Source organism: Cyclopterus lumpus, chromosome 14, assembly GCF_009769545.1.
Source record: "Cyclopterus lumpus isolate fCycLum1 chromosome 14, fCycLum1.pri, whole genome shotgun sequence".
Taxonomy (NCBI): Eukaryota; Metazoa; Chordata; class Actinopteri; order Perciformes; family Cyclopteridae; genus Cyclopterus; species Cyclopterus lumpus.
The window spans coordinates 7695231-7705477 of NC_046979.1; positions in this window are offsets into that span (position 1 = coordinate 7695231).

Below are 10247 nucleotides of genomic sequence, written 5' to 3' on the forward strand. Positions count from 1 at the left end.
TTAAGTGAAGACAGACGAGGTCCAACTTATTCTTCCCAGTGCAGTAATTCCAATGCCGGGCGCATGCGTATTCCCGACCACAACATCAAGAAGCAGCGCGGCTGCTAGTGATGGTAGTGGCAGATGTAGTATACCCGTGCACGGAGGAAATTTAAAGGAGAACCATGACTACAAGTTATTCAGTACATGGGGATCTCCCTGGTTTCTATACACCCTCGTGTGACTCTTTTAGAAAACGGTGACCGTGACGGGGAAGTTGTCGGTTCAAATCCAATGGGGGCGAGGAGGGAAAATGTGGGTGGAGTTGTATTTCTCCGTTCGCTCTTTAGACACCCGTCATCCAACTCATCTAGTTGTCCCTGAGCAAGGCACTTAACCCAGCTGCTCCAGCAGAGCTGCTCGGGGGTCTCCCAGCTTGGTGTAAATGTATGCAACTTCTTGAGCGTGAAGCAAAACAATAGAGCATTCAAGTGAATCAAGTGGAATGCATATGAGGGACAGCAATGAGACCGATAAAGATCGTATTGCCTTATTAGGCAATACTTATTATATTATATTTGCAGAATACTGATATTGCTCACTGATATAGAACATTACCATCCGCGCGTGGGTGTGAACTTGTACGTGAGGCAGATATACAAGTAAGATAAAAATAAAAAAATGTTCTTGTATCTTGCAGTTTTTATGAGTACTGTCAGGCAGGTCCCACGGGAGAGCAGAGGCAACCGAACAGATTCCACGTTTTATCACTCTTTTCGAGAGAAAGAAAGAAAGAAAGAAATAATGAATGAAAGAAAGAAAGAAAGAGAATGAAAGAAAGAAAGAGAAATGAAAGAAAGAACAGAAATCCTCACAACCAGTTAGTGACTCTGTCCATGGTACTGAAATGTGTGAATTCAGTCTCCCCCTCTCTCTGACTCTTGCCTATTGTGCTGAATGTGCTCTCCTCTCTCACTGTCGCTTTCCCTCCACACAAACGAGGGGTTCCGTGGTGCACGTGCGTCCCCGCACCAGCAGTTGCTTACGCATCGATCCCCAAGCGTTCGGGGCCTCTGACGGTGAAAAACGAAAGCGTGGCTTAATACTCTGAGCGGCGCGGTGCCAGTGTAGTGCCTCGGGGTTGGTAGCGGAATGCATGGAGCAGAGCCGAGCAGAGCAGTATGCACTGAAGCCTACACTCAGCACATCTCTCGCAGCCATGCACGCTCGTGGCTCCAAGCACTGGTAAGCAGGAGGATGTGCGCCACTGTGTAAACTCGGACATGAATCGTCATGGATATGGTGGGATCAGAGGCGGATGCTAGAGCTTTGAGCCCCTGTGTAGAAAGTCCTACGGCTCTGTTGCCCAAGTAGGAAGGGAACGGAAGTGATCCGACCTGGAAGATGCACTGTATTGTAAGAGCACGAGTGTCAAGTAGAAAATGATGACTGTCCATTATATGACTGCTCATGTTGGGATTTGATTGATTTGTTCACTTACAACAATGGTATCAAAATTCGGCACCCCATTTGGGGGCGCTGTAAAATGTGGAGAATTCTAATGACAAATAAAACGCAGTTTGATCAGGAAATCCATATTTTATTTGCAGCCGCATTGCACAAATTAGTGATATGGCAGGTTGATTGAATTGTTAAGAGACACATATTAGTTTGGCTGCCGCATTACTGGCTCTGAATACACCTTACAAGCCTCCACACATGTCAAAAAAATCCAATTAAAATGCATGACAAAATATTTACACTATGTTGCACCTTATTACCTTATTTTTTGTTGTTGCTTTGACAGATGTATCAACACAATTTGCATTGATTTCAACTAATGATGCACAGACGAGTGTTAACTCGCTTGCAGTTTGTCTCTGGTACATTGTTTTTGGTTTTCCAGTCCACCTTTATTTGATTTTGACATCAATCGTGTCATCAACAAAAAAAAATGGTCTGCGGTCAGAATCAAATTTCCAGTGTTTGCTTTTCGTGCATGCACAGATTTGAGTGATGATCATGAGAAGCCAGTCAATAAAAGTAATGTACAAGTTTGGTTGCACATGCACAGGCAGGACGTGATCAAGGATTATCATGACCTCTTTTAGCACGCATTTCGTAGCTCACTAATATTCATCAGAGGGCGAACAGATGGTGGAACCGTAGAGCACTTTGTCAATCACAATATTGTGAGTAAAGAAAAAAAAGTTGTATTGCAACCCTGCAATGTCAGTGAGTGTATCTTCACATCCTTTTGAAACTGGTACTGAGGCAAGCAAAGAAATATGTTGACCTGCTATGCCCTTGTTAATGCCTGATTTACTGTATTGTTTAACATTCCAAAAAGGGCTCTAGCGCTCATCTTTTCTGTCTCTATCTATGTCGTTCTGCATCTTTGCACTAAGAGGGAATATAATGACTGCTTTTCTGAGCCCCTTGGTGAAACACCATGCATTTCCGCCAGTGCAATATTCAGGTCTTTGTGTGCTGATGAATAAAAAAGGATGTCCACGTTGTTTTGAAAAAGGCATTTGTGTTGTTTCATGTCTGTAGAAAAGGTTTGTTTGCTGGAATCTCGGCAAGATGATGGGAAATGTCCATAAGTAGAGAGGAAGCGTGTTATCTTTCTTTGGCTCTGTGTGTGTGTGTGTGTGTGTGTGTGTGTGTGTGTGTGTGTGTGTGAGTGTGAGGACTCTGTGCCTGAGTACATAGATAACACATCTCAGTCCATTCTCTGCCATGACATTGACTTTTGTTTTTGCAATAAATAACCAACGGGATGCTAAAAACAAATATTGGCACACAATGTCACACACTCAGTGTTTAGTTGGGCATCGCATTAGATTTCTAAAGCTTTATTCATATATTCACACACATATAGACGTACGCAGATGCGAACACATGGTCATGGTTTACCTTTTTCTTTCCAGTTTCTCTATGGAAATACTTTTGTCTCTAGTAATATAAATAAACAGATACATACTATAATCCTAATAACCTTCAAAGTCCAATTAATCCTTCAAAGATTCGGGGGCGGGGGTTGATAATGATCCATATTGTATTTCCTAAAAAAGACCGGGTTCACATTTATTATGATGTGAAGTTCTTCCATGTTAAATCGCGTGGCAATAATTCTAGCTCTACCCACCACATGTCTCATTTGTGAATGTTTCCAAAATTAAATCTTCACAAAGCTTTTGTAAAACCTCGCCAAATACTGGCATATTACTAAAGCCAATGCGATCAGCTGTCATTTATTTACGAATTGTAGGTGTATACAGAGTGAAGTCGGTGAGGGAGGAGAGTGGATTAATATGCAGTGCTTAATAAACCACTTCAGCTTGTGGTCTTACTGTGGAGTTTGCACCTGGTCTGTCCTCAGCAGGTAACACCTCCCTTGGAACGACTGTCTGATATCCATCCAGCCCCACAGGGAAGGAGCGGCACTATGCCAAAGCACATGGCCAAAATATAGTAGCATCATTTCACCCACTTACTGTCATGGCTCAGTCCCTGACAGTGTTTTCATCACATTGTGCAGATACAATTACTATATAAATACATATGTGTGTACAGGTGTGTGTGTATGAATGTCAACAGTGACTTTAATTAACATGTGTATATAATCATACACAATGTGCCCACCAGAGATGAACATAGCTCTCTCCCGTTCTCTGTACTTAAAACATTCACACTTTCTATCTTTTGGTTTTATTGGTGACATTATTGACATGGTGAGTATTTAGATTTATGATACACAAGAGTAATTCAGAAAACAAAACAAAAAAGACAATCACCAAAAGTATAGTGTAGCTGTCTGGGAAATTATAATTTGTTTAATTCATTTACTTTTTTCTCAAGGCCCTTTTTCCTGTACAGGGAATACACTTATCCACACAGGTGTGTCGAGGAAAGATACATTACATTACATTACATGTCATTTAGCTGACGCTTTTATCCAAAGTGACTTACAATAAGTGCATTAAACCATGAGTCCAAACTTAGAACAACAAGAATCAAGCAAGTACAATTTATTCAATAACGTTAAACTACAGAGTACTATCCGTACGTGTCATTTAAGTGCTACTAAAGTGCTAAACAACAAAGTGCTATCGGTAAGGGACATTTAAGTGCTAATACAGATCCTTTGTCTCATAAGACATAATTAGGCAACATTTTTAGTTCAAAATTGCGGCGACTGTGGGTCAGTGGTTAGCATGCACGAGAGCAGAGATCATCTCAGAGTCGGTCTGAACAAAGAATATAAGTAACAGAAGACATTACACTCTTCAACATGTCATCCACTTTTTCACTTGTAATGACACTCTCAAAGAAATAAATGAAACAAAGGATTTTTTAAATCAAATAAATGTCATTACATTTTTCGGGGCTTTGAGTATATACGCTTTAAGTAATTGATATTCAGAGAACTCAAAATGTGGTGATGGGGCGAAAAACAAGATCGGTCAGACAATCTGAAAATGTATATTGAAAACCACTTTATTTGGAAGTAAAACAAAAATGATGGAGAGTGAATGTGTCATCATCGCACAGGAAAAGAGCGTGTTTTTTAATTCAGTTTGACTCTTCTGTCAGGTAGTTTGCAACCTTTCTGATTCTTGCCTCATTTGAACTATTTATGTGTTGTTTCGTTCCAAGACCTGATCAATTACTTTGGACAGTTGTTATAATAACCAAGAGAACTGATGGTTAACTGATGCCCCTTAAAACTTGCTTTCAAACCTTTTTAATTTCTGTATTTCGTGTATATATGTATATGCATGTGTATCTCTCTCTCGTATATATACACCTATATGTGTATATATATATATATATATATATATATATATATATATATATATATATATATATATATATATATATATATATATATATATATATATATATATATATATATATATATATATGTTTGTATGTGTATATATATATATATATATATATATATATATATGTTTGTATGTGTATATATATGTGTGTGTGTATATATGTGTATATATATGGATGTGTGTATATATATATATATATATGTATATATATATATATATATATATATATATATATATATATATATATATATATATATATATATATATATATATATATATATATGTATACATACATATATACATACATATATATATTCACCATACCTGGAGGCAAAATAGCCCCTCAACATAGCCTCAAAATGTCCCTGGATATATCCTGGACTGCAGGGTTTCTAAGCAAGCCCTCGCACCACCAGAGGGCTGCTGTTGGCCAGGATCTCCACGTGTCCCTGGCAGAATGGCGTGGTGGTGGTTTTGACCTCTGAAGTGTAGATAAACAAGACAAACAAAGTCTATCAGCCAAACTCTATGCCTCGTTACACTCCCTCTACCAGAAGAGGTGCCACCTGCTACCTCCTCAAGGTTGCGGTGTCCTTCCGCTACCACCAAAACAGCAGAGAGATGGCTAATTCCTTGCCTACCTTCGCACACACACACACACACACACTCTCTCTCTCTCTCTCTCTCTCTCTCTCTGTTTCTCTCTCTCGCTCGCTCAGTCTTTCACTCTGCTACAGACAGACGTTGGTTATCACTGCCAGAACTGCTGCCAGAACTGCTGACAGGAGTCCAGGGTGAGTGTCAGCTTTAGCCACAGTTGGAACGGGTGGAAAGATGGAGGGAGTGGTGGGAGGAGCGAGCGATAGGAAGAGTATTTCAACGGCCTCTGCCAAAAGCCCCTCTTGGTGACCGAAGTGATGATTTGGTCGATGACACAGGATGATAACGCAGCAGTTGGCCACTCGATCGCCATTTCACCATCCCACCTGCAGATTACAAAGATCAAGGGCTACTTTGACACTGTGAGGCAGACACTCGATGCCATTCAAAGTTGCACTTTCAACATGATAAGTAGATAGTACACAACTGAGACCTATTCTGAAACTATTTAGAAGAGTAAAAACACCGTTCTAAAAGTTTAATCTGATCAACTCAGTTTGAAGACGCAGCTCTGCAGGCTTGGCAAAGTAACACCGCTGCAGGCTCGCTGACTTTAACTTCACATTGATTATTTTTCCATAACTACGAGTGGTAACCATAGAGACTGAATTATCAAGCTCTATTCTTACATCTGCTGAGGGATGAATACCATATGCATGGCACCAATTTAGCATCAGCGACAGGCTTTGTGTGTTTCTCATGATGAAACAAGTGTTGACAGGATTACACACTTAACTCACAGGATGTCTGCACATCATGGTTGATGTTTATGTGTCTGAGTGCACCTTTTGTTACTCTTATTTGATTTCAGGTCTAGATTATGCTGTAGGCATCACTGACATTCAAAGGGGCTTTGTCGAGTAACTATAAAAATGATTGAATTACATTTGCAGATGTTTTCAATGTACAAGACATGTGGCTGTCTTGACTTTAGCGACGAGGAAGGGAAGAGACATTTTGGTGGCAGTGATGAAGTCATTAATACATTTCTTTATTTGACAAGAATGATGTGTTGTTTGTGAGTAATGGCCTTTTTCAGGGCAAATACTTGCCGCACAGTATAAATCAATCCGGTGATTGTACTTAATGCTTTGGGAACTACAACAATGTTTCAGAAAAAGTAAAACAAATTGTAAATCATCATCCCCAATTCAAATGAAAATGGTTGAACACAAACACTTGCTTGTAATTCATACACATGTTTTACACGTATATGAATAATACATTAATGCTTTCACAACCACTACAACCATAAATTAAAATGAAATGTTTGCACACATTGACATGCCTCAACATATACACTATATACATATATACATACATATATATATATATATATATATATATATATATATATATATATATATATATATATATATATATATATATATATATTGAAATAGTTTTGACTTCTTTGTGTATTTCACTGGGGGCTGTTGGCCAAGTTTTACACTGCAGAAGGTCAGCTGAGGCAGTAAGAAAATAAAGTTTCTTCAACAATTTGTTTGCAGATACAATTAATTGTGTGTGTGTGTGTGTGTGTGTGTGTGTGTGTGTATGTGTATAATATACCATGTATACTGTATATGTTTAATTTCTATAGTGATATTTGGAGAAATCAATTATAATGCATACCATTTACATTACAAACATTACAAAGCTAGAAGCAATACAGTTTTTAATGAACTGCATTTGTGTTTTACTGCCCTCTCTTTGGACTGCAGGCTGTTGGCAGTTGTCCAGAGGAGTTCACTGTGAAGCTTCTGTCAGGGGAAAAGGTCAATCGAGACACTGAGGACAGCTGTTTTTCTCAAAATCAACATTTATTTTATCTTATTATGATATGGTTTGGTTCCCATGGAAACTGCACTGGAAAATCTTTTTTTCTTTTTTTCCAACAGTCGAATCCACTGGAGGTGGTGCAGCACATCATGTCTGAGGAGCAGAGATTTTAAAGAACGCCTGCCTGTGTTCACTGTTGTGGGTGTGTGGCTACGGGGGAGAGAAGAATCCAGGCTGAAACCCAAAGTTTTAAAGTAGATCTTTAGAATGAGTTCACTGACGAAGAGGCACTTTGTGCTGCATGTTCATCCAACCGCTAACCCAGGCACACAATACCATGCCCAATACATTACGCCTAACATATACCTTTAATTGGGAATCTTCATCACCAATATCTTTTTCCTATAACTCCTATCTTCCAACGTTCCACCACTACCTAACCTTTCACTAGAAAACATTCGTAAATACAACTCTTAGTTCAGCAGTTTTGACTACGACATACTGACTGAACCTCAACTCACACACTTACCTTAATTAAGTTCATTTTAACTTTATACAACCCTACACCACATTCAAGTCACTTTCAGAAGCAATGACCAGAAATTCCTCACCTTTCTATTCCTGTGAAGACATTCAGTTCCTAATAGCCTGGAAGTACACACACACACACACACACACACACACATTCCACCGCACATGCTGAGCTTTTTCTACTGTAAGTGGTTACCATAGATACCACATGGTGAGGCTCATGAAGTACAGTGGGTCCATCTCACGTGGGAGCTATCGTGTATTTATAGAAGCACTGTGGTGTGGCCAGGAATGAGTTTAGACAATGCGCTTTTTGGGGCGATAAGAAGCTATGAAGTGCTGTCGCGGGTAAGAGTTACTGTGAGCCACATTGTACTTGTGTGTTAGCAGTGATGTTTAATCGTCATTGTATGCACCACTTCAGTTTTAATACTAATAGGTTGCACGTTGGAACCGTCCATGGTGCTGGAAGTAACGTGAGGCATTCAGAATATACAGATATTGAGCAAAATATATTTCTTCTGTTTCTTTCTTTCTTTGTCATCCATCTCTGCAGCTATTTGGTTACTCTTCCTCACGCCATGCCTTTGTGTATGTCAGTCTCTGTCTGTCCACAGTAAAATTAGAATGACTAGCACTAAGCAAACAGCTTAACAACCCCCCATCCACCTCCCACACCCACCCTCCTTTTTCTTTTTCTGCCATCTGAGAGCTCCTCTTCGTTTAAAAGGTCAGCGAGTTTTGGAAAGTTTCTTGTAATAATCTGCTAACTCTGCACCAAGCCGCGTGTTATTGGGAATCAAATACAGAGTACATCTCATGACATGTTTAATTAAATCCTATTTAGTTGAATAATGAACTAATTAACAAACTCCTACTGAAGGCTTTTTTTCTTCTTCTTCTTCAAAACACGTTGGATTTCCAAGTATGTCCCCTTATCTTCCCAAAGTAATTGCACATCCTAAACTGACATAATTGAATTGCTACCCAGCCTGGCATACGAGGTGTATTGTTCTCAAGGAATGAAGCATACGTAATTACAATCCATCATAATCACTGCGCCTTTTTCATCTCAATTCAGTCTAATAATGGTTCAGTGATTATGTTTTGTGGAAATATTGTCTATAAGATGTAATGGCCACCTATTATTTAACTTTGTGCCAATGACACAGGCTTTAAAAAGTAACGACCAGGTTACAAAGAGGCATGACATTGGCCAAATGCAATAGAGAATGAGGTGTCAGAAGATGTTGGCTATAGCAAGGTAATCAATAAGACTGAATTGATTCACCTGAGCCTACTATTACCTCTATTGGCTTTCGGTTAGTAGGATTAATATCTGTTTTCATGTAATGATGTGCATTTACACAACTCCCTATGTATCCAGACTAACCATCTGCTCCTCTGCCTCTCTGAAGCACTTATGTTTGGCCGGGTGCCTGACGGAGCACTTGCTTCAAGACACGGTATCCAGGAAGACAGTGATCCAGCCATGAAGATAGGCATTACTTTTGAGTAGCTGTCTATAAGTCAGTCAGTCTTCCAGACATTCAGGAGATGCATCTCAGCCACTCAGGACACCATTCTATAAATGAGCCATCCATCCTGCCAGTCAGATTATCAACCAACGATACTGACAGGACAAACGGGACACAGATGTGAGGCCACATCAATCATCTCTACTCTAATCAACATTGTTTCATCAAGTATGAATTCGGTGACGTGTCGTGCTAATTCTGTGGAGTTTGTAACATACGTAAAAAGCAGAGATTAATAATGACTGGGGTGTGCCCAGTGTGTGATACATGCCAGGCATAGAGGTGGATTAAAGAGTAATGGCTCTTGCCCGGGTCATGTGGGTATGTACACAATACACACACGGGTCTCTGCTTGCTTGTGATGTCAGAAGCCATTGCATAGCATGCTATGGAGCACATTCGCGACAACTGGGGAGAGAATAAGTTGCCCTGGGTCATCCACAAGCTCGTCTAGTGCCAGCAAAGTGAATCAGGTCAGGAGCCCTTCGTGGTTAGTGCGCTGTGGTTGGTCAGTTCAGCTGACCTCATGGTTGATAAGATCAAGTTGATCACAGCATTAGAGTCAGATTACTTTGTCTACCAGCAACTTGTTCGCAAATTATATAAGATTAATTCTCAACTGTCCGAGCAACTGCTACTATATACTCCAGTACTTTAACGTGTTTGAATACTGCTGCTGCTTCTCCTACTTGCTCTGTGATCATTCCCACTATTCCTACCGCTATTCTGCCAATGCCGCTACTTCTACGTCTTCTGTTGCTTCAACTCTTAGATGGTGGGTTGCAGTGAATCCTGAGAAAAAAAAGATCTAAAGTTGTTTGATTTTATCCTCCAGTACATCAAGCAAGGTTTCGTATGTCCCTGAACACACCAACATCAATAAACTAGTTTCTATATCATGTGGAAC